We start from the raw sequence: 27,535 nt of genomic DNA on the forward strand, positions 1-27,535 counted from the left end.
TTACATTTGATTCCTACACCTGGGGATACTCCATTGCCCATCACCATTTTTTTGAAAAGACTCTTTACCTAAATGAATGGTTTCCTCCTATGACAAATGACTGAAGATGGATGCATTGATTTTTGAGGTCTTCATTCGGTTGCATTCTATGTCTCTAGAAATGCATCACATCGTGATATTTCTGTCAGTGAGACTGGACATATCACCGTGACCACAGAAAACTATAATGGTGCAGAAAATCTATCACCTGGAGATGTCCTAGCTGTCCTAATGTACCACAAGGCATCATTCACGCATTCGTGGTGATGCTCATATAAATACTACAGTGCTGCCTGTCATCTAAAGAATGTACTTAATGTGAAAGTGTACATATTTGGACTTAACAATTTGAACAGATGTGTGAAACGGGAAAAGTGATGGGAGATTGGAAGTTCCAGGCCCCACATACATTCATAGGGCCTCACCCCTCCAGGATAGTAAATGTGTTACAGAAAATGATACAGTTAAATTACACAAGGGCAAATCGTGACCGGCTTCATGTAGGCTATTGAGTGGTCTGTGATCTTTCTGTGATGCTCCTGTAAAAACAGTGAACCAAATGCAGGGGGTAGGAAGCATTGGTTATTCTACTTTGTCTTCAAAAATGATGAACTTTAGACATCAATATCTATGCATAGAATGGGTGCTTCTACTATTTTTCTTGGTAACTGTCGTGCACTTACAGTCTGGGCAATTCAATGGGGCTTTGACCTTACTGGGATAACTGATGTGCCCTTCAATAAGTGAAAAGTTTTTCATAATATATCTTAGTCACATTTTTAACGTAAAAGGTGGATCATCTGCAGCTTTAAGTCAAAAGGTAGAAAAAGGGGCATCTGCATTATAATGTTTTAGGTTCAGTATTCTGCAGTTTGTACCATTCTCTAAACGCGTGAAGCTAATAAAAAATTCTCTTTGTATTTAACAAAGCAGACGTCAGTTTTACCTCTTAGCTCAGAGAATATCCAAACCTGTTTGGAGGGAACTTGGTAAACCTCTTTATCTACCCTGCAGGTACTATGTCTTCGAAGACGAGGTGGAACGTGCTTTTGTACCTGCTTTACTTCAGTATCTCTTCAGGAACTGTGGAAAAGAAGAAAAAGGTAAGGAGAATCTTCCTGTGTGTATAGTCTGCTGAGAGGTGGGGAAAAGCTTATCTGTTATCTGAAAACGAGGCATAGAAAGGAATTGGTGTGAAAAATCATGGTTTTTTTTGTGGTATCAGTAAGTATTCAGTGCTGATTTTTTTGCATGTGGCTGTCCAGTGTTAATAGTGCCGTTTATGTGAGTTCAGTCATGGGCTCCTTTATGCTCTATGATCTGTCTTTGGTTTTATGCCAATGCCACGCTGTTTTTGCTACTATACTTCGTGGTCTAGTGATCTGGAACACTGGAAATAAAAATCTGATTATGTCTACCACATCCCAGGTCACCCACGTCACCCGAGGCACAGTGGCTACTGATACAGTCTCCCAACAGTGCCTCTAATTAGCTTCACCTCTTTGGGAGAGTTGGGTCTGCATAGGTCTTATCCCCTCTGACAGACTTGGATGTGTTCTGCTTTTCTGGCATAGTATTGATGTGGTTGTTTCAAATAGATTACTATGCAGTTATTACAAAGTTATGGAAAACTTTCTATAGCACTAGATTCTTTCTGTGCTCAGATTTCAGGGTTCGGTCCCTAGTCGGGCTCTGCATCTGATATCCGGGGTTCAAGACTGGTTGGGTCCAGCTTCAAGTCTGGGCCCATGTGTGTGGGATATGTACAGCTCTGGCTCCAAGGTTTGATGTCTGCAACCTAGTATCCGTGGTCCGGCATCACATGTGAGGCTCTGGCGGTTGGTGTCCAGCATCCGTGGTGTCTAGCTTGTGTTCTGGCTTTGAGACTGGCTCAAATTGGGGTCCGGTTCTACTCTGCGACATCCAATCTATGTCCCGGGATCTGTTGTCCAGCTTTGGGTAAATGGTTAGGTACCCAGCACAGATTCGGGAACATGCGATAAATATGGCCATCCTTCATCACAGCCATCTTGCAATAAAATATGGCGAAATCTCGCGATAAATATGGCGAGATTTCCCGACAGCACTTTCTGGAAAATATGGCAGAAATCTCGCGATAAATATGGCCGAGATTTCCGACAGCACTTTCGGGAAAATATGGCGCGAAATCTCGCGATAAATATGGCTGAGATTTCCGACTTCTGATTTCAAAATATGGCGCAAAATCTCGCGATAAATATGGCTGCTGAGATTTCCGACAGTTCTTTTAAAAAATAGCTGAATTCTGAAATCTGGCACTCCCGCAGTCAGTAGTGTCTCGAAAGATGACAGCGTGAAAAATATGCCAAAATCGCGAATAGAGCAGAGGTTCCTTCAACATGGCCACTGGAGTGGAGAACAGCAGTTTGCACAATAAACATGGTCGTGGGAATCTCATGAGAGCAGAGGGTCACACCAGAGCTGGGGCCTAGAGAATCAGAAGAGAGGCCTCTGCCGTGACAGACGCCATGATGCCTTCGTGTCCTGCAGTGGTATCTTCTGTGAGGGAACTGGTTTTTCACTGTATCTATCCTGGACGCTCTCCGGCTGGGACACTGTGTCGGATTTCCTTCTGTACCTGCTTTACCTCTCTGTCTCAGGAGGCATGAACGAGAGCCAAAGGTAAGGAGACTATGCCGACTCTGCGGTTCGGGGAGGTGTGTTGGCCAGTGTTGGCCACTAGAGGGCCCAGCACTGAAAAGACATAGTAGTGAAAATTGTTGGTTTTATTTGTGACGTAAAATAGCGTTCAGTGCTGTTGTTTTGCATACAGCTGTCCCATATTCCCAGTGTCGTTTCTGCTGCTTCAAATTTGGCTGGATTCTGCTCCACTGATCTCCGTGTTTGATTTTATGCCAATACCACCCTGTTTTGGTTAATATAGGTGGTTTTGGAATAGTAATATGGAAAACTGGAATTAGAAATCTTGCTGTCTTCCAAAGCCCAGATCATCCACGTTACCCAAGGCGCTAATACGGTCTCCCCACAGTGCCTCTTACGCCAAGGGCAGTTAGCTTCACCTCTTTTGGAGAACTGGGTCTGCGTAGGGCTTGTGCTGTGTAATAAACTGGGATGTCTTTTCCACTATTTCGTGTGGTGTTGACATGGTTGTTTAGAATTATTACTTTCCAGTGATTTCAAAACCATAGCCATTCTACTGTGTGTGAAAGGGTTAGGGTTGGATTTCAATTTTCATTTACACGAGTAATAATGTTTAACATCTGTTTGAGTGTGTTTTTGCCCATTGGTGTTTTCTATGGGGAAGGGTGTGTTCAAGTCTATTGTCAGCCATAAAAAAATAAACTGATAAATACCCTAACTACAGAGATGAACTTTTGTGGTATAAGTGCCTGAAAATTAGTTCAGTTTTGTTTTACTGTAATGTAACTGTTGGGCATTAAGCTTTTGGTTGCTGAGGCACCAACTTTAAACCATCCATCTAAAATATACTTGCGCAGGTACACAGTCACAGAGAGAGCCAGGCTGCCTCACCCATAAACTTCCCCTTTAAAAAAGCCCAAGTTTACCTAAATTTCTGCCTGCTAGAGTGACCCAATAAAGAGTGAATCTCTGAAACCCAAGGTACTCCCAACATCTGCCCCTACAAAGGCAGAAACGCAGGTCTGCACGTGCACTCCCTCTATACCCAGGACCTTACCGTGTGGCCAGGGACAGTCAGACCTTCCACGGGCTATAAATTATAAACCTTGTTTTTTTGCCCCCTCATAGTTTCCTGATAGTTGTTGCTGAGGTCATTCTTACAATCATAATAATAACAAGGGCGGGTCCGGCCACATTGCTTCAGGTCAGGGAAATATCTACAGCGGCTCACGACAAGTGACAAGGACCCCAGGCATCCATAGGCAATAGCATCGTGACAGACCAGCTCAGACCAACGCAAAACAACCTTGACAGAACGCTAAATGACGGCCAGATAGAAAAGGCCACCGATAGAATGCTTCTCTTTATATGGGTTTATACAGATGTCCAGATTAAGTACACTCCTAAAAATACAAAGTAGAGTAATGGTACCTAGGGGATAGGGGAAGGAATGGAGTCACTGTGAATGGCGACAGGGTTTCATTTTGGAGTGATGATAATGTTCTGGAATTTCACAGTGGTGAGATTTGCACAACTGTGTGAATACCGGGGTCCCCTAGATCCATGTTTTCTCACTTTCCGTGGTCAACTTTGGTCCAAAATTATTACATGGAAAATTCCACTAAAAAAATTTTAAGTTTTAAAATGCAGTGTTCTGAGAAGCATGATGACATCCAGTAACATTACGTACTTTTTCACCCAGGATGTAAATCATGCCTTTCTCCAGCGTACACACGCTATATATTTTCCCTGCGTATTAGTCACCTGGGTTATCAGGTGGACTGCAGCGGTACTGCAGTGCTTTTGTTCCAGTGACCCTCGTTTTACTTAATTATGGCTCCAAAGTACAACAATAGTGATGCTGGCAATTCTGACACACCAAAGAAAAGCCATAAAGTTCTTCCTTTAAGTGAATATATAGGTATGGTTCAGTACTATCTGAGGTTTCAGGCATCCATTGGGGGTCTGTAAATGTATCATCCATAATTAAATGGGAACGATTATGCTGAAAGTGACACAATGATACACTTTAAAATGATGAATTGTATGGAATATAGATATTATACTTCACTAACTCTCCTAAAAAGAGAGCAATTTTTTAACCTCAAAGATTTTGAGTAATTTGATAGTTTTTCAACAGTCATCTCATCAAGATTTACAACATTTCCATTGCCCTGGAAGACAATCTTTTAAATGCCAGGCTTAATAGAAACTAGCTGGAGTCTCATAGTATCTTCTGCATTCAATCTACATCTTGTACTTGTGGAAATGCATTAAGGAAATATGGACACGCCCAAGTATGTAGTTGAAAAAGGACAGGTAGTTTAATATGCTTATCCAGTAACTGTGGATATTGCTCTTAGACAGTAAAAACTGAACAAGGGATCATTTACTAGCAATGTACAGTCTGAGATCATACAGATGTTGACCTTAAACAAAAAGTCAACTAGATATTCCTTCAACAACCAAAAAAAAGGTTTATTTGGGGGAAAAGGGAGAATTCCCACCCAGGACATGCAGCCATGGACAGCCGTGCTGCCAGTCCCCAGCAGAAAAGCAGAGATTCTTTTCTAGGAGTTTGGAGAGCTGTGATAACCAAGGGGCTCTTCCTGTAGGGCTTTGTCATCCATGTAGCAGTGAGAGCTCCCCCTACAGGCCCTCCCCATTCCAGTCTTGGGCGAGGGTCTGTATTTTTTTTACACAGGCAAACTTTTTTTGCTGTATTATATTACAATCCATTGGTCTAACGTGCACTTTAAATCGTAGTTTCGTGCATGATTTTGTAACATCATGCACTGGTTATTTCAAAAAACTATGGGTTCGATGACCTATGCAGATCTCACGAATGTGAACACATTTCATTTTACATCAATAATCATATTCATCACTATCATCAGTCTTAAGTACTTGGAAGCTGTGACATTCACAGTGGCAGATACAACTTTTCCAAAATTCTGTTTTTCATTTGAAGCTCAGTTTTATATTGCCAAGAAACGCTGTTATTTATTTTGCATGAATTTTCCTTCATGCAAAGTTGAGCTTCCAAATCTTATGATCACACAAGTGCTCTTTCTGGGGACAATTTAAATACAAATTGTAGAATATTTGTTACATAGATATTATAAGACAGGTAATCAAAAGTTGAGATCTTATAAAATTATTTTTTAACGCTCCATTAAGGACATTCTGAAGTGAAATATGTCACATTTCTTAAAACTGTGAATGTGGTCATGAAGAATAATAACATAGCTACTGATTAATCAACTCTAGTACCATTTGCTTGATGCATAATGAGTGGCAATAGTTTTACTGACTATAGTTTTTGCAAATCAAGGGAAATAATGCAAATAATCGGTGGAAATCCAACAAATATGTTAAATCTGGGATTATCAGTGATAACTGTAAAATTCTTTCGTCTTTTCTGTATGTGTGAAATTTTTCATAATAACACATTGGGGGAGAAATATAGTAGACAGCAGGACAGATGTGGACTATGATCTATTGTTTGCCAAGTCCTGGTGAATTACCCTAGGCCAATACATCACTGTCTCGTTCTTACAGCATTACGGTGAGCCGTGACAAGTAGTAGGTCAAAACACTTCTTATTCTTCTTCAAAGTGGTCTCGGTTATTTTAATTCCTTTGGTCTTGCATGATATTTTAGACTCTGATTACCCACTTCGACATATACCACCCTTTATGTATATTGTGATGTCTGTTAGGATGTATCTCCATGTGCCAAGCACGGTGTCTTCATTATCCAAGGACTATCCTCTCCCCTTCCTCTTTGCTAAAAGATGACTATGTCTTTACTTATTGGTTGGTGATAAATGTATGACACCTCCCCATTTGTGATTCACTGGATGAAGGTTGATGTCTTCATTGATTCATTCAACACTTGAGAAATATTTCTCGAATGCCAGGTATGAGCCTGCCACGATTATTAGGCACAGAAGATACATCGGTAACTAATGTTCCTTGTGATAAATTCATTGAGGCGGGGAACACATAATAAATGATATAAATATTGATTTTTTTAAAGGTAACAAGTACTCTGGAAAAACTAGAAATAACCAACTAAAGGGGATTGACAGTGCCAGTGGTGTAGCTGCAATGTTAAATAAAGCAGTGCCTTAGTTTCCTAGGCCTGCTGTAACAAGTACCACATAGTGTGGACTTAAAAAAAAATGTATTGTGTCACAGTTCTGGAGACTATATGCCCATAATCAGGGTGTTGGTAGCATTGGTTCCTTCTGAGGGCTGTGAGCGAAGGATGTGTTATAGGCCTGTCTCCTTCACTCGTAGACCTGTCTTCTCTCTGTGTCTTCACATCATCTTTACTCTATGTGTGTCTGTGTCCACATTTCTCCTTTTTTAAAAAATAAGGACAACAGAGGTATTGGATTGGTGATCTAATGACCTCACTTTACCTTGATGACCTCTGTAAAGACCCTTTCTCCAAAAAAGGCCGCATTCTGGGCCTGGGGGATATAACTTCCGAGCGTGAGTTTTGGGAGGACACAATTCAATGCTTAACAGACAGTCAGGATAGAATTCATTTATTTATAAGGTGATACACACTAAATCTAATCTTTTTCCATAGGACTGTGTGATTGAGTGAACTTTGTCACTGAAAATATCTAAACTGTAATTGCTGATGGACGTAACCAAAAGCGGTTGGTCTTTCAAACTGTTTGAAGCCCAAAATCTGTGGAATCTCTATTCCCTTGCCATCCATCTCTTAAATTCATCTCATTCTTGGAGTAACTTGCCAACTGCAACCAATAGCTGTTTTATACACCATTACTTTGTTTTTGCTTGATTCCTATACAGCTGCTGAGACACTAGCAACATAGTTAGTTTGGAACTGGGCTAAGGACAAAGTTAACTAAATCAATTTCTTTCATTTCCTGCCATGTAACAGGAAAGCCAGTGCCATGGGTTTCATCAGTGTATGCTTAATGAAGGGATGAATGTTAAGATACATTGACCCCCCATGTGCCTATAGCTTTGGACACTGTGATGCTGGGGTTTTTTAATTCGTCAGGGCTTTCCCATTCCTCTTAGTAAATTGCCAAGATCCTTAGCCAGATGTGGAGGCAGCAAGGAGTTTCATAAAATAGTGCAGCCTCTGGATTATGGAGCCAAAGTGATCTGGGTGTGAACCCTGGCCCCTCTATTTCTTATTGTGCAACCTGGCACAGGTCACTTTGAGCTTATGAAGTGGACGTTAATACATATGAACAGCTTTACCGTGAAATTTAAACGAGATGGTGCGTGTAACTCACGTGCCACATGATGTTTGAAACATAATTACTTTCTTCCCTTCAAATTCTAATTTCAATTTAGTAGCCGTTGCATTTTAAGTTATTAGATCATCAACACAATGACAGAGGGAGACGGGACAGTATTCGAGGGAGCTCTGAGTGGTTTTTCAGAGAGAATTATTATTCTCCCAAGAGAGTAACGATGGTAGGGCATATTTACTTTTTCAGTTAGAATAGCTGATTTTATAAGATGCTATGCCATGTGCCAGGCATTGTAGTATTGAGACCAGCCACACACTAGCCAGTTATTTTTTAATTGAAGCTTCGCCATTACTAGCTATGTGAATTTGGGCAAATTACTTAAAAATTCCAAACTCTAGTTCCCTTAACTAGAGGGGGGAGAATATTATGTTCCTCGTACGGTTATAGATAGAAATAACGCAGTAAAGGGCTCAGCAGACGGGGTACCTCATAGTCAGGTGTCTGTAGTTTTTAAAATAAGCAATGATGAGTACAACTTGTTATGAGCATTCACTTGGAGCTGAAGATTTGTTTCCCAAAAATCCCTGTTTTTCTGAGTATTTCTTAAAATCGGCTTTACTGAGGGTACAATTTACAGAGAGCAAACTGGGTCCATTTAAAGTGTTAGCAAATGAATAGTCATGGAACCACCACCATCAACAGACAGATCGCTCCCAGTGGTTCCATGGTGGTCCTGTTTGCAGTCCGTTGCTCTCCCACCCCCAGCCGCAGACAACCAGGGACTTATCTGTTGTCATTAGACATTATCTGTTTTAGAATGGCATATACGGGAGTCACAGAGTGTGTACTCTTGTGTGTCTCACTTCTTTTACTTAGAATGCTTTTCACATTTAACCATGCAGTTGAGTGGTCATTAGTTTGTCACATTTTATTGCTGAGTAGAATTCCATTATGTGGCTATACCCCGATTTGTTTATCCAGTCACATGTTGTGAATTATTATACGTGACATCTGTTCTTTACATGTACGTAGGGTTTCAATTCGATAAATGGACTTGATGAATCATATAACTGTACGTTTAGCATTTTAAAGACATGCCAAACTGTTTTCCATAGAGGCTGCACTATTTCATAATCCCCTCAGCCAAGGATGAGGTTTCTATTCGCTCCAGTACTCATCAATTATTACACTTTTTATCTTAGTTCTGTTACTGGCTGTGAAGTACTAGCTCCTTATCTTTTCATTTGCATTTCCGTAGTGACTAATGAATGCTGAGCCTCTTTACATGGGTTTAATGGACAGTCAGTCCTATGTATTCTTTTAAGTGAAGCATCTGGTAACATATTTTTATTGTGGTTTTTTTTTTTTTTTTTTTTTTTTTGGTTTGTCTTACTACATAACTTATGAGTTATAAGGGAGACATTTTATACTTCTCACTGTACAGACCATCCTCATTTTGTTACATTTATCTAAGTGTCTCATGTTTTTGTATTACCCAGAAAGCCCAGCTAATGGTGGAAGTAAGGTTCGGTGGATTAGGAAAAGGCCTGACCTGAAGCCCAGAATGACTGCTGCTTTTACTGTAACCAAAGCAACTGGGAAACCAGGGGCTCACAAGGCGGTGGATCAGCCCAGGAATGTTAACAGTGTAAGGGGAGGTGTTTCCAAAATGCCAGTATTTCCAAAAGCCACACCTATGACTTGTGCCAAGTAAGGCCAACTCTGAGACATGCTGACCTCTCACAGTTGGGGCTCAGTGCTAGTCCTGTAACCGCAACACAGCAACTTTCAGCAGGAGGCTGCCTTAGGTCTGGGTCAGATTTTGCTTCCAGAAAAGCATCTTGGGTGCCAGTGGGCCCAGAGGGGCTGGTGCTGAGTCTGCACATGCAGTGGCTGAATGAACTCAACCAAGGATTGGCACACACACAAGCCACCACCAAACACTGATGACCACAGAACAGCAGCAGGGTTGTGCCACATGGCTCTTGAGACCTTAGTCTCTGTGAATTAAATCCCATACTCAGGGAGAGAAGGACTAGAATCCAGGCCTTCTGACAACCAGAATAGCCAGTAGTCTCATTGGAACTCGTGGGAGCTCATATATGTTACATATGAGAGAGAACAAGCTCCTGGATTGACCTGATTATTTCCCATGAAAACATACTACTGGGGTGGGGGGGCCTGGTTGGGCCCAAAGTCCAACCTCTCCTCTGATCACCAGCCTACTCTCTTGTCAGTCACGGGGGGAAAAAATCTTTTATGTTACTTAGCCCAGAGTGGCTCCTTTTCTAATTGTCACTTCTTCATGTGAGACTGCAGGAGTTCTGAGAGAGGGAACTCCAGCATTAGGCCTCTGGAATAGGTGTCATTAATAGTTCTGATGATGACACTTAGAACTCACATGAGTGAACATATTAAAAATAATGGTAAAACTTCTTTAAATAAAGTTGTACTTGAGGCTTATTGCTATTAGACAAGACTAATATTTATACTCATATTTTTCCATCTATTGAGCAGATAGTTTACTGGATAGTGGAATTGGAATAGAAAGATACTGAGAAAATTGTCTGCATACATTATTCTTATTGCTCAACTGGTAACTTAAACTTTGAGTCTAATCTCCTTCCTGGCATCATCTCAGAAAAACGTGGTCAGAGCAGGAAAAAATGCTTACAGACCCAGTTATGCAGAAACTCTACAGCTAGGAGTATACTCTGAGGAACTGATATTAAATGTGTGGACAGTGTTAGAATATTCATTGCAGAGAAATAGTTGAAGTCAACCTAGATTTAACGGGAGGAAGTCTATAAATACGACATATACGTGAGATGGCATATACGCAACCATTTACAATCACGTGTACACAGAATATTTATGCAGTGGGAAATAATCTTGATGTATGTGAAATTTCTTAAAAATGTAGTAACGGTCTTGGTTAAATTTCAAGGAACACAACACCTACCAAGACTAAATCACAAACAAATAGAAAATCTGAATAGACCTGTAACAAATAAGGAGATTGAATCCGTAATCAAAAATCAAATAGAGTAGTACATACAGAAAGGGCTTTGGGAAATGGGGAGAGGTCTACAAACATAAGCTTTTATTGCAGAACACTTAGCAGAATTGTGTCTATAGGTTTACCCAAATTACTTAATGTCTGAATGACTAAATAAGTCTTTTCAACATATGATTGGTAGAAAAGGGAATGGTGAAGATACTGAGGAGTCACCCTCCCAATGTCACAGGGGCTCCTCTGCCGGTTCATGCTCTTCTAAGTTTGCGGCACTTCAGTGTGTGAGCAACTTGGGGAAATAGGAGTTTAATTTTTAAATGACCTGAATAGCACCTTCTCCATATTAGACACACAAATGGTCAACAGGCACTAAAATGTTACAGATCATTAGCCATGATGGAAATACAAATTAAAACCACAATGTGAAACCCCTTCACGTGAAACAGAATGGCTATAATTGAGAAAAATAAAACAAATGGCAGCAACAATGTGGAGAAATTAGAACCCTTAAATGTTCCTTCTGAACATGTAAAATGGTGGCCTGAGTGCACTATAGTTGGGAATTTCTAACCCATAAAAAAATTCCCATGTGGTACAAGTCCACTTCTAGAAGTAGACCCCCCAAAATTGAAAACAGATGTTCAAACAAACACTGATACATGAATCCACGGCAGCGCTGTTCACAACAGCAGAGGCCTAAACAATCCAATGTCCATCTTAATCAGCAGTGAAAACTAAGTAAATAATTGTGTAGCTACTCCAGGATTCTTTAGATTGATATAATTATGAACATATTAATAATTTCTAGAAACATGTATCCCCATAGCACACACAAAAATTTTAATATACCAGAAGACATATTTAGTAATACACCAATATATTTAGTTCCTCTACAATAAATACCAAAAAGTTGATAAATCTATTTTCAGTAATCAGTGTTTCATTATTTTATCCTATTTGGAAATAGTCCAGACGTTAAATGCATATCCATCATTAATTTAGATAGCAAAACTGTTAAGTTTCAAATTACCAAAACCTTTTCAGTGCTTATGTAGAATATAATTATCGCTAAAAAGTTTACATATTTTTTATTTTCATTGTATCTATCTCACATATTAGTTGAAAATTTTAGATGTCAAAATCAATTATTACCGAAGCTATTTTCTTGACACATTTTGTAACACAGATAACAAACTTATTTTCAGAAACACAGTTAAAATATAAATATTTTATGTTACTGACTTTCACAGATATGACTATGTGATAAACACAAACTAAAACCAGCTTTAATATCAAATATTTCACCACGTCATCTGATCCTGAAAAGCATTTGGGTCAGTTTGTATTTTATTTCTTAATTTATGTAAGCATTTAATTTCTTCAAACCGATCAAATATTACACTAGTAACACCATCCACAGATACAAAACATCTTACCACACACAAACTGGTTTCACACAGGGATCACAAATTAACAGAATTAGTAATAACTTTAGAGAACGCACAAGATGGTTCACCAAGAAAACAGCTGGTTGTCACAAGAACTCTGTAACACAATTTCAATGTAGAAGTTTTTACCATTCCGGGATCCATCGTCTGTACAAGGACAGTGAGGACTAAATAGTGAGACAACCAACCAGCCTCCTTACAGCTCCGGCCAGGAAGCCAGAGGCCCCTCCACACAGAGTGCAGAGGAAGCAGCCCTCCCAGAGCCAAAGGGTCACCCCCAAAGACAGTCAGAGAAAGTACAGACCTTCGTCACCCAGGAGGTCAGGATGGAGGTGTGGACAGGGTGTCTCCGGTCTCCCACAAAATGGGAGGCACCTCCAGCCCCAATCCCACTAAATCGTGGTTTCCGGGAGGTGCTACTAGACTGGGATCTGTCCAGCTCTAACGGGTGAGAAAGGCAGGGGGGACAGATGCCCCTTATGGGCAGAGGCCCCTCAGGACACACTCCCCTGGGAGCTGGCACAGCCAGGCAGAGGCGCATATGGAACCCCACCTTATCCCACTGGCTACTAGGCACAATGGAGTAAGTGCACCTGGCCGATGGTGGGGACGCCGGTCTGGACAGAACCGCTTAACTCCCCAGCCTGTGGGGCCGGCTCCAACGACAGGCTTACGGGAGCCTGTGCCTGTGTTCCGTCCCCGTGGTAGTGACTTCTTAGGACAAACGACATGCAAGACACAGATACAAGAAAAAACGAACACCTCTGGGAGGAAAGAATATAGAGTCTCTAGGTGCAAGAAGTTAGCTGCAGAAATATTTTTTTCTGACGATCTAAATTCAGAAAAGAGACAAAAGCCTCGCACCCCTTCTAACTTCTACCCAACCCCACAGACAGAGACCAGGAATTATGATACATGCGCACCTAGAATTCACATCACCATGAAATTTCCAAATACAGCGAGGAGAAATCAGGTAAATATGACATTTAGACAAGGGTGGGAGTGGACTCTTAGATTTTAGATGTAAAAATGGGAGATTTACAGGTAATTCAGGAAAAGCTGAACACACGTGGCAGGTACATTTGGTGAGGCTCCTGCATGGACTCTTCCTGTCTACTGCTAAGGGGATTGTGCTCAGGGTTTATTTGTGCTTCACAGTCTTTAAGGAGGCAGGAAAAGGGGAGTCAGGCTGGAAGAGGGAGGCTTGTATTGTTAAAAATGCCCCTTTTGCAATTTATTTTCCTCGGCTCGGCTCTCTGGCCTCAGACAGTTGTGGGCTGTGTTTACATTTCTGATCTGCTCGGCAGAGGACCTGGGGGAGATGCTGAGACTCTAATTTGTATCAGACTGAAAAAGCCGCCTCAATTTTGGTCAAGTTCCTGATCAGTTATTACATTCCTTAAAACTTGTTCCAACATACCAATTATCGTAATATTAGATCGAAATACAGTTTTTAAAAATTTGCACATCTCTTGATTTTCCCTTCTGCTTTTTTTAAACCTAATGTTGACATTAGCATTTTTAAGACCCAACAAGCTGAAGAACTAATTCAAAAGTTAAATCTCCTTGAATTCGTTTGTATTAAACATGTGGTCTTCCTCTAGGTTCCAATAAAACAGCTGTTTGCCATGAAAATTCTCCAACGCAGTTTCAAAATTTGAAGTTTTTCCAATTCAAAGCAACTGTGGTATGACCACTGATGATAGGATTTTAATAGCTCCTAAAACCAAAAAGCCCTTTTACTAGCTTAACCAAGGAAGCCAAAGGCTTTCTGTCCCTTGGTATTTTCTTTCTTTTTTTTTTTATTAGAGTTTATAGGAGTGACAATTTTCAGTACAGTTACATAGGTTTCAGGTGTACAATTCTGTATTACATCATTTATAAATCACATTGTGTGTTCACCACCCAGAGTCAGTTCTCCTTCCATCACCATATATTTGATCCCCTTTACCCTCATCTACCACCCCCCTCTCCCCTTGGTATTTTCTTTCGATTACAAACGGCACAAGACACAGACACAGAAAAAAATGACCACTTCTGAGAGGAAAGGATCAATAAAGAAAACCTGAGTCGCTACTCCCGAGAAGCCAGCTTCACAAACATTTTTTCTTGCCAATCTACATGTAGAAAAGAGAAAAAGGACACGCAGCACTTCTAAATTCTCCCCAACCCCACAGAAATAGACCAGGAAACATGACAGGGTGAACAAAAACACCGCTTACCTCTGCCTGCAGATGAGATGTCCATGAGCTCCCAGCTGCAGAGTTTCCAGGCGCTGTAATCCAGCCAGTAATTCTCCTCCCAGGCTCCCCAATACTGTGGGGCTTAAAAAAAATTCTTTTGCTCTCATCTTGTGTGTTAGAGGAGATCAGGTCCTTGTATCTATCACCACAGGAAGGCATTCCAGGACGTAGGAACAATGCATCATGAGCAAAGGAAAGCAGGCCAAGGATTTAATAAAAGAAACAAAATATATTCCCAATATGCAGGAGTGCACAAGACCACGAGGAGAGTGACTGCACCGGAACAAAGAAAAGTTAGGATTATATCTGAATGAGGGCGGGAAATATTCAAGGGTGGAGTCACAGGTGATCTATGGGCGTTTCTAGGGCGTTCCCAGGGCCTGTCTTTGTTGATGCCTCCTTCCCACCCGGAGGAGGGATTCCCTTATAGGAACTGTGAAAGGGGTGGAGAATTTTCCCGCCTGTAATGCTAATACTGTTATAGCCAATTACAATTAGCTGTAGCTGTAGCATTTCTTAGGAATTTTTCCCTGCCTGGAATTCTGATAGTGTTATAATCCATCACAATTAGCTGTAGCTGCACTTTCTCTTACGAATGATTGCATTGCATTTCTGTTTTCTTTGTTTCCTCTCACATCTTCCTTCCTTTCCTCCCCCATCTCCCGTGGCCCTGTGCTCTCTGCCTATGGTAATTTTTTCTAGCTGAGCTAATCATAAAATTAATAGAATCAGATTAACGTAAAATAGAATTTTAACATATGCGCATGGGGAATTCACATACGTCTAAAAATTCCAAAGGCAGCGAGGTCAGATTGGGTGCTTGGCAGGTAATTTAGGGAGAGTGGCACACTCTCAGGAGGTAAATTGTTGTTAGGCAACCCAGAAAATAATGGGAATGGGGGAAGGGTGGTCAGCAGGCTCCCTGGGCGTCTTCCCGCCTTATGCTAAGGAGTTTATGCCAAGGGTCCCTCCCTAAACCAGGTCTTTCCATCTGAATCTCTTAGACAGGAAGGGGGGAGGGTCAAAGGCTGTTTCAGAGTCTTTTGTTCCCTAACAAGGAGCTTAAAGTCAATGTGCACAAAGACAAAACTTTTCATCCTCTTCATTCCCACCTTTGTAACTTTAATACAAGTTTCACAGCCAGAAGTTAAATTGGTAGATTGTTCCATATTTCATTGATCTAATCATTCAATCCGGAGAATAAGTTAGTTTAGTTAAATTGTTGGATCTTATTTCATGATGCAGTGATGTACATACAATACCAAATTTCACCTTTTAGTAACTACCCTGCTTAGGTGACTTGCTCAGGTGGAGGAAAGGAACAAACTGTCTTCTACCCTCAAGGTTTCTTCTGGCTGCTCTAATAATCAAACAGACATGAGACAGATTAGCCAAGAGAAAATAAGCCGATTTAATACATACACATGGGAACCCCGCACACAGGAGAGAGTGAGAGACCCCACATACAGGATTGGTAGGGAATTAGAAAGGGAACCTATGTAGCTAAGACATGCCAAGCTAGGAATGAAGTAAGGTCCCTTGGGGGCTTGAAAGTGTCACTGCAGAGGGGTGACAAGAGGAAATGTTTCATAAATATCTTGAACCTAGTCAGACAGACAGATGTTGACAGACACTAAAGGAGGTCCGACAGGGGCAGAAATAGACAAAGAATGTTGGGTGTGGGGTGCTGAGCTGCTACCAGCCCAAGGTCGCTGTGTGCGTGACCTGTGGGTTTGGGATCTCTCGGGGTGTCCTTGGCTGCCTCTGCACTGTTTTCCCAGGTCTTCCATATATGCCTTTAGGCCCCCACGAGACTGAAGTTCCCACACCAGGCCAGCACTCTGGACCTGAGAGTGGCCCCAGCCTTGGATGAGACCCCTTATGCCAGGGAAAAGCTGAGGGACTGTACCCCAACCCACCGGACAGGTCCAGCTACCACAGCTGTGCAGGGGGGAGCCTGTTCCAGCAAAGCTGCCCCAGGAGCCTGGTGTTCAGCTCCCCCTGCAGATGCTGCACCTGGAGTGGAGTCCCCAAGGCCCCTTCAGCCCCAGTGCACAGGCCAAACCCTGGGATCCCACCACAGCCTGCCTCCCCTGCCAGGAATGCTAATAGTGTTTTAACCCACTCCAATTAGCTGTAGCTGCACCATTTCTTAGGAATAATCTCATCTCCTCTCTTTTCCTTGTTTTGCCTCACGTCTTCATTCCTTTCCTCCCCTCTCTCCCTGAGGCACTGTTCGCTCTGCCTATGGTAACAACTTCTTCTAGCTGAGCTAATCATCAAATGAACAAAATGAGATTAATGACATACATCAAATTTTAATATATGTGCATGAGGAATTCACATACTCGTGAAGATTGGGTGCTTTGCAGGTAATTTAGGAAGAGTGGCACACTCATGGAAGGTAAATTGTTGCAACTCAGAAAATAATGGGATACGGGGGAAGGGTGGTCAGCAGTATCCACTGGGCGTCTTCCCGCCTTATGCTAAGGAGTTTACGCCAAGTTTCCCTTCCTAAACCAGGTTTTTCCATCTGAATCTCTTAGGCAAGAAATGGGGGTGGGGTGGGTCAAAGGTTCTTTCTGAGTCTTGTTTCTTAACAACCAGCTTTAAATCAATAGTCCCAAAGGCAAGTTTTAGTCCTCTTCTTACCCACCTTTGAAACTTTATGAAAGTTTCACATCTAGAAGTTAAATTGGTAAATTCTTCTATATTTCATTTATCTAATCACTCAGTCCTAATGATGGAGGAATATTTTCCTGTGATTCCCCAATTAATGTAGATGATGTTGGATCTGCCGGCAGTTTCTGGGTGTAGGCCGGGATCGTGTCTCGTGAGACCCAAGAATGGAAACACGGACCCAGGAGAGGTAGAGAGTTTTAAAAAGAGGATAGTTTATTGCAAGCAAAGAGTCAGAGCTCCCGAGCAGGAGGGGGTCCCGAATGGGGGTGGCCCCGTGACGGAGGCAAAAGCCCTTACTTTTATATCTTCCCTTGCCTGTTTGGGAAAGGGGAGCTGTTTGAAGAAGGGAACTGGCACCTTCTAATGCCTTCTAATCTAATTTCTCTACCATGTTTGTGCTGCTTGCCCATCCTAAAGGAATTAGGAAAGTAATCCACTCTTATGTATCAGATCTGTTCCGTTTGTCAGGCCAAAAAGAATTTTATGATTAATCTAAAGGCCTTGTTATATTACGTCCTGGAGCAAAGGAGTGATTTCAAAACCTGGAGTTTTAGGATTATGGCTGTCTTTTGTTTATTCCACCAGGGACCTCCCTGTCTACCTAGGGATGCTAGCTAACCTGTATCACTAATAAGTTAGTTTATAAAGTAATTGTTGAATCTTATTTTATGATGCAGTGATATAGATCTACTCCCAAATCTCACCTTTTGTTAACTATCTGATTACTTGCTTATGTGAAGGAGGAAGAAACTTTCCTCTACCATCAAGTTCCTTTTGGCTGCTCTGATAATCACATAGACATAAGACAGATAAGCAAGAGAAAATAAGCAGATTTAATACATACATAGGGGAACACCACACACAGGAGAGAGTCAGAGACCCCAGGTACAGGAAAGGTGGGCAGATAGAAATGGTAAATAAGGCATCCGGAGCTAGGGATGAGATAAGGTTCCTTAGGGGCTTCATAGTGTCACTGCAGGGGGGTGTGACAGAGCAGATGTTTCATGAATATCTTTAACCTAGTCAAAGAGATGCTGACAGAGACCGAAGGAGAAGGTCAGACAGGGACAGAAATAGAAGCACGGTGTAGGGTGTGGGGTGCTGAGCTGCTGCCAGCCCACAGTTGCCGACTGAGTGCGTGGCCTATGGATTTGGGATCTCTTGGGGTGTCCTTGGCTGACTCTGCACTGTTTTCCCAGGTCTTTCATATATGCCTTTAGGCCCCCTGCTTCCCCAGCTGTCCCAGGGGGCTGCAGTCTGGACCCTGCAGGCCTCTCTGTAGTCTCTCTGAAACATGCCCAGATTGGGACACCACAAAAGAGGCCTCACCTCTCCCTGTCCTAGAGCTTAACAGATGACCAACCCCCTCCCGGAGGTTTGGGCTTGGAATGTCCCGTTCCTGAGCTTAGGAGATCCCTCTGTCCCAGTTACATGCTTTAGATAATTACCCTGAAACTTACGCTTGCTTACTAGTCACAGTGCCCTGTGCTCGCCGATTACAATATTTAAGGCCCAGCATTCTTTCCAGTCACTGCTCCTGGGTTGGTGAACACGTTGGAGAGCCACGTCGCCAAAGGGAAGCCTCCATGCAGACCCCCGGAACCATCACAGCTTCTGGAGGAACGCCCAGATTTCCCCATAAATATCCCAGGCTGGTCTGAGAATGTTATGGCAGTTTTTGGAGGTGTTAACCCGCTGCCTTCTCAGGCCACCGGTGCTCTGATAATAAATGCTTATTCTATGACCCAACTCCTGTGTCGGTCTATTGGCTGAGCGATGCAGGCAGCACGAGCCCCGGACTCGTTTGCCTCCGGTTTCAGTTTCTGGCGACCCAGATGGGACAGCCTCGGGGCTCCTCCGGTAAGTCTCGGGGGCTGCCTGGGACTGGGCAGATTCCTTGGTGCAGGACCGACCTCTGCCGAGATATTTTGCTCGTGGAGGTGGGGTTTGTGCCAGGGCCTGCCCGTCATGGACGCCTTTTCTGCACAGTTGGGATAGAATAAGCGTTGGCTCTGTTTCCTGCCTCTAATTTCTGGTTTGGAAATCGGGGTGGCTCTGGCATGCGCAGCCAGAGGACTTTGCACTCAACATCTGGGGCTCCTCTTTGAGGGCCATCTGGGGGTCATACTGACCCATTGGCGTCAATAGGTGAGGTTGCAACATCCAGCAAGGCGTAATACCCCACCAGTAAGGGGCTCTGGTTGCAGGCTTCCTCTGGTCTTGGAAGCACGCCTGTGGTCGGCACTGTGAAAGCCACCATGCTCGGTTTCAGTCTTTGGGCATTGGGTGGCCTTAGGGCCACACTTGGTTTTCGGTATTCGCTCACTAGCTGATTGTCTGATGGTCAACGGACCATGTATATGGATTAAGACGATGTCGCATCCCAATTTGGTGCCTGGCCAGGTTTTGGTTTTGGTATTCGGATCCAAAGTTAGTTTTTCTGGTTTTTGTCTGTCTGATTCAGGAAATACTTGGATCTGTGTGTGTGTGTGTGTGTGTGTGTGTGTGTGTGAGTGTATATCAAGTGTAGCTGTATTTGTTCAAGCTCAAACATGGGATCTAAGGTTTCAATCCCAGCTGGGAGCCCATTGGGTAAAATATTAGGACATTGGCAAAAGTACAGCTATAAGCCGTTGACCAAAAAGACATTAATGTTCTATTACAGTGCTGTTTGGCCAATGTATACATTAGATTCTGGAGAATGCTGGTTGCTCGATAGTTCATTAAATTACACTATTTTGCAATTGGAATTGTTCCGTTAGAGATCTGAGAAACAGGGTGAAATTTCTTATGTATGCCTTTATGATAGACTCTGAAAAGAATGGAACTAAACTGATAGTTCAGCAAAAAGGGGACTCCACCCATCTCCTAATCCACTAATGAACAGGAATGCTGAGGCTGAGGTAACTGAAGGAAAAAAAGACACTTTTAAAACCAAGCGGCAAATTCTCAAGCCAGACCTCCCACTCCTTGTTCCATCCTCTTTGAAATTTTAAGGGTAACTGTAAGATCTTAGGACCCTGTGCAACTGTTAATAATTCTGTTTATGTGTATAAGATCTGTGATACGTGTGTTTGTATATTTCATATATAATGTTATTGCCTCCGGATGTATTGCCAGTTTATAATTGATTGGCTTAAAAAAGGATTAAGCACTTATAAATTTAAATAATAAAAACTAACTCAAGTACTTTTCATGATCAGGTGATTTAAGAAAATATTTGATACTAAGGCTAGTTTAACTTTTAGTTAAATATGTTTTTTTTAATGTTATTAACATTAAATATGGTATCTTTTGCCTAGGTTTACAAAAATAAATTCATGTTATCTCAGTCACAAAATTTGTCAAAAAATAGTTTGGGTAATACTTACCTTTGAAAACTTCTGGAGTTAAGAACTTATAATATGTTTTTTTTTGTTTTGTTTTTTTTTTTATTAAATTTATTGGGGTGACAATTGTTAGTAAAATTACATAGATTTCAGGTGTACAATTCTGTATTACATCATCTCCTAAACTTAAGAACTTATAATATGTTAACAGATAAAACTTTTCAGTAATAATATAGTGTGGATGCTTGGAGGAGGTTTCTCAGCATCTGTTGGTAACTTAAGATTTCAGTTCTGGGCGACCGGCTTGTTCAGTGGTTGGAGCGCAGTGCTCATAGCAACAAGGTCGGTCGCTGGTGTGATTCCCCCGTGGGCCAGTGAGCTGCGTCCTCCACAACTGGATTGAAAGCAGTGACTTGACCTGGAGCTGAGCTGCGCCCTCCACAACTACATTGAAAATGACTTGACTTCTGGCGATGGGTCTTGAAAAAAAACAGTTCTCCAATATTCCTCAACTAAAAAAAAAAACAGAACAAAAAAAAACACCTATAAATAAAAAGATTTCAGTTTTACTAACTTGTGTTAAATGATAAAAAGTACTGAATATCTAGGTATTTCAAAATAACAAAATGCTGAAATATTAATTATTGGATGAGTCTGAGTTCACCTACTTTTTGGTTTCTTGTCACAGGAAATCTGAAAACTAACGATGTCAGTAAATGTGGTTTTTAATTTTCTTTAAAATATAATTTTTAAAAATTGGTAGATATATTGCTAACAAAAACCTATACTTCTAAAGGTTGCAAAATGTGTTTATGGATTTGCTAATGGAAATGTTGAATACTTGCTTTTAGTTGTCAGTAAAAATTAAGGCTCTGAAGGTTATGGATTTTCATTAATATGTAAGGAAATGATGTATGTTTCCAAAAAATGCATAAGGTATAAAAATATATTTTTGAAGGAAAAGAAAGGAGTTTGTCCTAAGTATGATTATTTCTGAATAAGTGAGAGGAGACAAACCAAGAGGGACTGGGAAAACTATAGAAGGTTTGTGAAGAAAAATCTTGAAGAAATTTTATATATGGTTAAAGTAAATGTGACTTAAATAAATTTAAGTATCAAAAGTAAGCTGGCACAAAATTAGGTAAATTTTCTCTCTCTGCTAAATAGAACAAAGTTTGTTAGACTACTGGTCTGCTAATGATATTCAAGTTTTTTGTCTGAAAAGCAAAAATTATATGTGTCATGAAAATAATTTTCTATGTATATATTGTCTTAATTAGATCTTCAATTACTCAGGAAAATTAAATCTAAGAACTGACTTTTGCTAATAGTTATGCAAACTTGTGTATTTCAGGACTGCTGGAGTTCACGTGTTCTCCTCGGTGTCAGATATAGACCAATATAAGGAAGCTTGTTTTCCTAACCTGGCAAGGTAATACAATGGTTCTGGTCCACTGTTACATTCCTGATAGAGGCTCGGATCCTAAAAGAAGGACAGGGGATTTGTTTATTTGTCTTTAACAACCACGACAGGGAAAAGGAGGAAAGAAAGGAACACTGACACTGTAGATGAGGCCAGAGGCAGGCCACATTTTTGGCTGCAGTTAATAGACAGGCCAAGGCCAGGGCCACCTCAGGGCCACCCAGGCAGCCCCAGAAAGGAAAAGGAGCCTGCTTTGGACGTGGAAGCCCAGGCCACTGGGGTAAGGCGTGCTAGAATCCTGCAAAGCAGCCATGCCCACTGTGCAAACTGAAGGGCACTGGAGGAGGGATCGTCCCCTGTTCTGAAGGGAGCAGGGACCAACTCCTTCCCTGCAAATGGCTGTAATTGACTGAGGGGCCTAAAGTGTCCAGTGGCTCCTCAGAAGAAAGAGCTCATGCTCATCACAGAGGAGGAAATGCGGGTGACCCTTGACGTGGCAGGTAAGCCTGTTAATTCCCTGGTTGATATGGGAGCCATTTACTCTGTCTTGACTGCTCACTCTAGACCCATTTCTTCCTCTAAAATCTGCTTGGTTATAAAGATAAAAACAGCCCCTAGACTTGGGCTCATTTTACTCAGCCTGTTCCTTACCAATGGTCTATACCTGAGAGAAAATATAAAATGAACGAATCAGACTTAAAAAGGGCTCTGGAAGTTTTCTGAGCAGACCTCTAGGCCTGCCCGTTGCTTTAGATTGTGACCTCAATTCTTTTACGTCCTGTGTTAACTTGGGAGAGGTTCAGCAGACGCTTAGGAAATATGGGGGACCAGTACCTCCCCCAGGCTAACCCCTCTACATATTGTAGCCCCAGAAAGCCAGGAGGCCAAATACTACTGAAAGCCTAGAAGGGGAGGAGTCTCTAACAGATCAGTTAGCTCAGAAATGAAAGGGACCCTTTGCAGTTGTCCCAAGCCCCACAACTGTTGTTGAGCTTCAGGGAGTCAGTGGCTGGGTCCACTTCCCTTGAATCAAACCTGTTTCATTTAAGTCTCCACAGGACGCCCCCAGAAGGAAGACTGTCACTCCTGTCCTGTGAGCCGGCTGAAGACCTTAAGCTCCTCTTCAAACAGACAAGTTTGTGTCATCTGAAACACAGCAGTTTTCATCTCCAGATGGCCATCTGCCAGGCATGGCCATCATCCCTCCTGAGGATGACAAGCCAGGCCAGTAGCCGCTTAACCAGAGGACAGTTCATCCATAGTCCCCTCCCCGCTGTAACTGAATAGCAAAGAACTCTGTTAGCCGGAGGCAGGGACTACGCCCTCTAAGGAGGAAGTAGCAAGACCCCTTGTCACCCGTATCCCTGGATTTAAAAATTGTCTTTATAATATAGTTATTTGTTTCCTCTCTAATCTAACCTTACTGATGTTATAGAAATAAAATGAACATAAGACGGGGGAATTTAAACAGGGCCCGGTTGGAACCACCATGAAATAGGCCTCGCCTCTCCCTGCTCTAGAGCTTAACAATTGACCGATCCCCCCTCCCTGCGGTTTGGGCTTGAAATGTCCTGCCCCAATTCCTGAGCTTAGGATGCCCGGTTCCCTGCTTTACATAATTACCCTGAAACTTGTGTCCCTGTACTTACTGATCACAATCTTTTATGGCCTAGCATTCCTTCCAGGTTACTCTCATCACTGCCCCTGGTTGGTGACCACATTGGAGAACAACATCGCAAGAAGGAAGGCTCCATGCAGACCCCTGGAACCATCAGGTGGCCTCTGGAAGAACGCAGAGGTTTCCCCTTAAATATGCCAGGCTGGTCTGAGAATGTTATGGCAGTTTTTGGAGGTGTTAACCGGCTGCCTTCTCAGACCACCGGAGCTCTGATCATAAACGCTTATTCTATGACCCAGCTCCTAGTAGGTCTAATGGCTGAGCAGTGCAGGCAGCACGAGCCCGGAACTCGTTTGGCCTCCCTGTGGTCTTTCCATACCCAACCTTTCAGCTCTCAGACCTGGGTTACTTTTGGTCTGGCCCTCCTGGGCTGCCTCTTTTACAAGCAAAATAAACCTTTGGTTTGCACCCCACTGCTCCCAGATGTGGTGACTTACAGAGGCTGCCTAGGCGCACTGTTAATTCAAAAGCGGCCCTGGGGATGCTCGGGAGCCAAGAGGGGAGGGTGGCCTAAGGCAGCATAGGTAAGAGACAGGTAGGAAGGCAGTTAATTCAGGTGTGCCAAGCCCTGTGCTTGGTTTCACCTCCAGGACTCCACATTCCAGCGGGCAGCTCCCAGGGCACAGAAGACTGCACCTGGGGCACAGCCCTGGGTCTGACACCTTGGCTCAGAAGCCTTTGGAAAGAAGAGCTTATCCTGACCTCCACTCAGTTGTTATTCCCAAGATGCACACAAGATGGCAGCAGAGAATAACTTTTCCCGGTGACCTGCACAGGGTGTTAATTCCAAAATGCACACCAGATGGCAGCAGAGAGCATTTCCCTGCCCACTAGCCTTAAAATGAGAATCCAGGCCCCTGGGACTACATTCTCTTTGAGATAAATCTGTTTTAGGCCCTCACAGGTCCCATCTCACCTACTACTCCTATTTTCCAATTGAGGCAGAAACAATGATTATCTCCCTTTCACAGGTATTTAAAATTAACACTGATTCTAACCCAGTTCTGAGTCCGAACCGAGGCTGAAATTACCAACGTGGGCCAGAATAGCTTGCACACACAGGGTCCTGGACAGAGTGATCCAAATAGTCCTTATAGCATTGGGTGCAATCTTGGTTATTCTATTCTGGAAAATCTGCAAATAACCTTAATAACCTAATCTAGTGAGCTGAGCTAACCAGCCACCCCTAGAAAGATATTTTTAAGAGTGCCCTATTACCAGAATTTAAGCAGTAGAAATATTAGTTTTGTAAGTGTAACTGATATAAATTACAACCCAATTGGAGATTTTTTCAGTATGGTTACTATACAAATGAAATAAATGGCAAAAGGACATGATAGCAATATTTTGTTATTTATGTATTACCAGATATTTTAGGACATGAACAAAGATTCTGAGTGTTCAGACTTCTTTTGTTGTGTTTCATATTTAAATAACTCCCTACCTGTATTCCGAGTCAAGCTACTTGACAAACAGGTATGATTTGAGAAGGCATTTAGCTTTATACCAAAAGTTTTTCTATCTACAGTTACCACCTTCAAGGAATTGACATTACGAGACAAATAATATGCTGGGTCCCTTTTTTGAACACTGCAAAAAATTGTGTCAACAGCACTGGAAGTCAAACTGATACCCCCAAAAATGGAAAAATCATTCATGGTCCAGGAAAGTATGTTAAGTTCTCCCCCGCATAACAGTTAAGCAATAAAATATGTAAACTACAGTTGACTTGGTTTCAGGAGAAGCACATTTGAGGATTACGTTATTGTTCTCTTCTCATCTACAGTCATTAGCAGGGATTCTGTGGGCCACCATGCTATTTACTCTGTGGATTGTGGTAGTGAGGCAGGAAGACAGACTTGCTCACAATTGGTGATCAACTGTGGTCCTGTCTCTTCCCATTTTTCAGTCACAACCTAATATTTGTATAAATCAGGAGGTCAAAGGAACAAGAAACTTCCGACAATGACAGGAATATCACTGTAGCTGTGATCTGTCTGATCACAGAAAGGATTTCATCTTGGAGAGCTTTCTGAGCCTTTTCTCTGAGTGTACTGTCATCTCTGGCAGTCTTGTCACAATATCAAATTACCGTCTTTCAAGGACCCTTTCAATATGTGAGAGGACTGCCACTACTTTCTTAACTGAACTCTTGTATAATCCAACTTTTAGTTGTCCCACGTTATTTAGGTATTTCATGAGCTCTGAATGAGTAGTTAGAGTCAAGGTGAGCCCACATTTCTGCACTAGAGTCAAGTTTTCAAGTGGATACAGGCCACGCTGATATAACATGTTGTTGATGTCAAATAAGAACTCAGCCACGGTTTCAGTGCTCGTGCAGGGTGGTGCCTCACTCCCGGGAGACCTGCAGGACCATTGCCAGATCCACAGACGGGCGAGCCCACTCACAGGGTGATGGCAGGGCTTACGGCAGCTCCCTGTCATCTAAGTCCAGTGATCTTTTTTCCAAACATAAACTTTTTTAATTGTATATCTCTTACATACAGTAAAATGTAAAGATTTAAAATCCATTGATTTTTTGTTGTTGTTCAAGGGTCAAAATCCATTGATTTTTTATAAAGGGCAGACAACATTAAATTGTGTAAAGAAGGGTATTTCCAACAAATGTGCTACACAGCTGGCCATACACATGAAGAGAAATGAAACTGGACTCTAACCTCACACCACTTAAAAAATTAACTGGAAATAGATGAAGGGCTTAAATATAGGAGGTAAAAGTATATATTCTCGAAAAAAACATGGATATACATTTCTGTGACCTTCGATTAGCAATGTTTTTTTTAGATTTGATAACACATACAAGCAACAGCAGCAAATAGGTAAATTGGACATCCTCCAAATTAGAAACATGTGTGTATCAAAAGGAGCGATCCAGAAAGTGGAGGCAGCCCATCGAATGGAAAAATATTATATACCTGACAAGAGTCTGTTATCCAGAGTAAAGAATTTCTAAAACTCATGAACAAAAAGACAACTAAAATTTTTAAATGACCTGAATAGAACCTTCTCCACATTAGACACACACATGGTCAACAGGCACAGGAAGATGTCCCACATCCTCAGTCCTGATGCAAATGCAAATTACAGCCACAGTGTGATCCCCCTTCACATGTACCAGAATGGCCATAATAGAGAAAAATAAAACAAATGGCAGCAACAATGTCGAGAAATTAGAACCCTTAAACATTCCTTCTGAAAATGTAAAATGGTGTGGCCTCGGGGTACTACAGTTTGGCATGTCCACCCCATAAAAGATTGCCACGTGTTTCAACAAATCCATTTACAGAAATAGACCCCCCCCAAAAAAAAAATTTAAGAGATGTTCAAACAAAACTGATAAACTGATACATAAATCTACAGCTGCACTGTTCACAGTAGCAGAGGCCTAAACAATCCAAATGTCCATCTTAATCAGCAGTGAAAGTAAGCAATTCTGTAGCAATACCAGGATTCTTGAGATGGATGCAATTATGAACATATTTAACAATTTCTAGAAATAATACTACCCATAGTGCATACAAAAATTTTAATGTGGCAGAAGACGTCTTTACTAATACACCAATATATTTAGTTCATCTACAATAAATAGCAAAAATTGATAAATCTATCTTCAGTACTGTTTCATTATTTTCTATTTGGAAATAGTCTAGACATTCACTACATATCCATCATTAATTTAGATAACAAAACTTCAAAGATTCAACTTACCAACGACTCCTAGAAACCCTTTTCAGTGTATATATACAATATAATTATCGCTAAAAATTT

At 41.8% G+C, this 27,535-nt stretch overlaps 2 long non-coding RNA genes and 1 pseudogene across 3 annotated transcripts; 1 reads left to right on the plus strand and 2 right to left on the minus strand.

The window, feature by feature from the left end:
* The first annotated feature begins 1,024 nt into the window (after positions 1-1,024).
* On the plus strand, positions 1,025-24,159 carry LOC109437267 (uncharacterized). Of its 2 annotated transcripts, none has more exons than XR_012498670.1 (4): positions 1,025-1,142; positions 22,000-22,568; positions 23,118-23,292; positions 23,742-24,159. It is a non-coding gene; the product is annotated as an uncharacterized LOC109437267 (long non-coding RNA). The 2 variants fall into 2 exon arrangements; XR_012498671.1 differs by having other exon boundaries at positions 22,000-22,077.
* On the minus strand, positions 7,065-20,296 carry LOC141573119 (uncharacterized). Its single transcript, XR_012498672.1, has 2 exons — positions 9,532-20,296; positions 7,065-9,479 (listed from the first exon to the last, which is right to left on the minus strand). It is a non-coding gene; the product is annotated as an uncharacterized LOC141573119 (long non-coding RNA).
* A 1,167-nt stretch (positions 24,160-25,326) lies between the features above and the next one.
* Positions 25,327-26,218, minus strand: LOC141573118 (mitotic spindle assembly checkpoint protein MAD2A pseudogene; annotated as a pseudogene).
* Positions 26,219-27,535: the final 1,317 nt, after the last annotated feature.

The sequence above is a fragment of the Rhinolophus sinicus genome, linkage group LG09, assembly GCF_036562045.2.
Source record: "Rhinolophus sinicus isolate RSC01 linkage group LG09, ASM3656204v1, whole genome shotgun sequence".
NCBI lineage: Eukaryota > Metazoa > Chordata > Mammalia > Chiroptera > Rhinolophidae > Rhinolophus > Rhinolophus sinicus.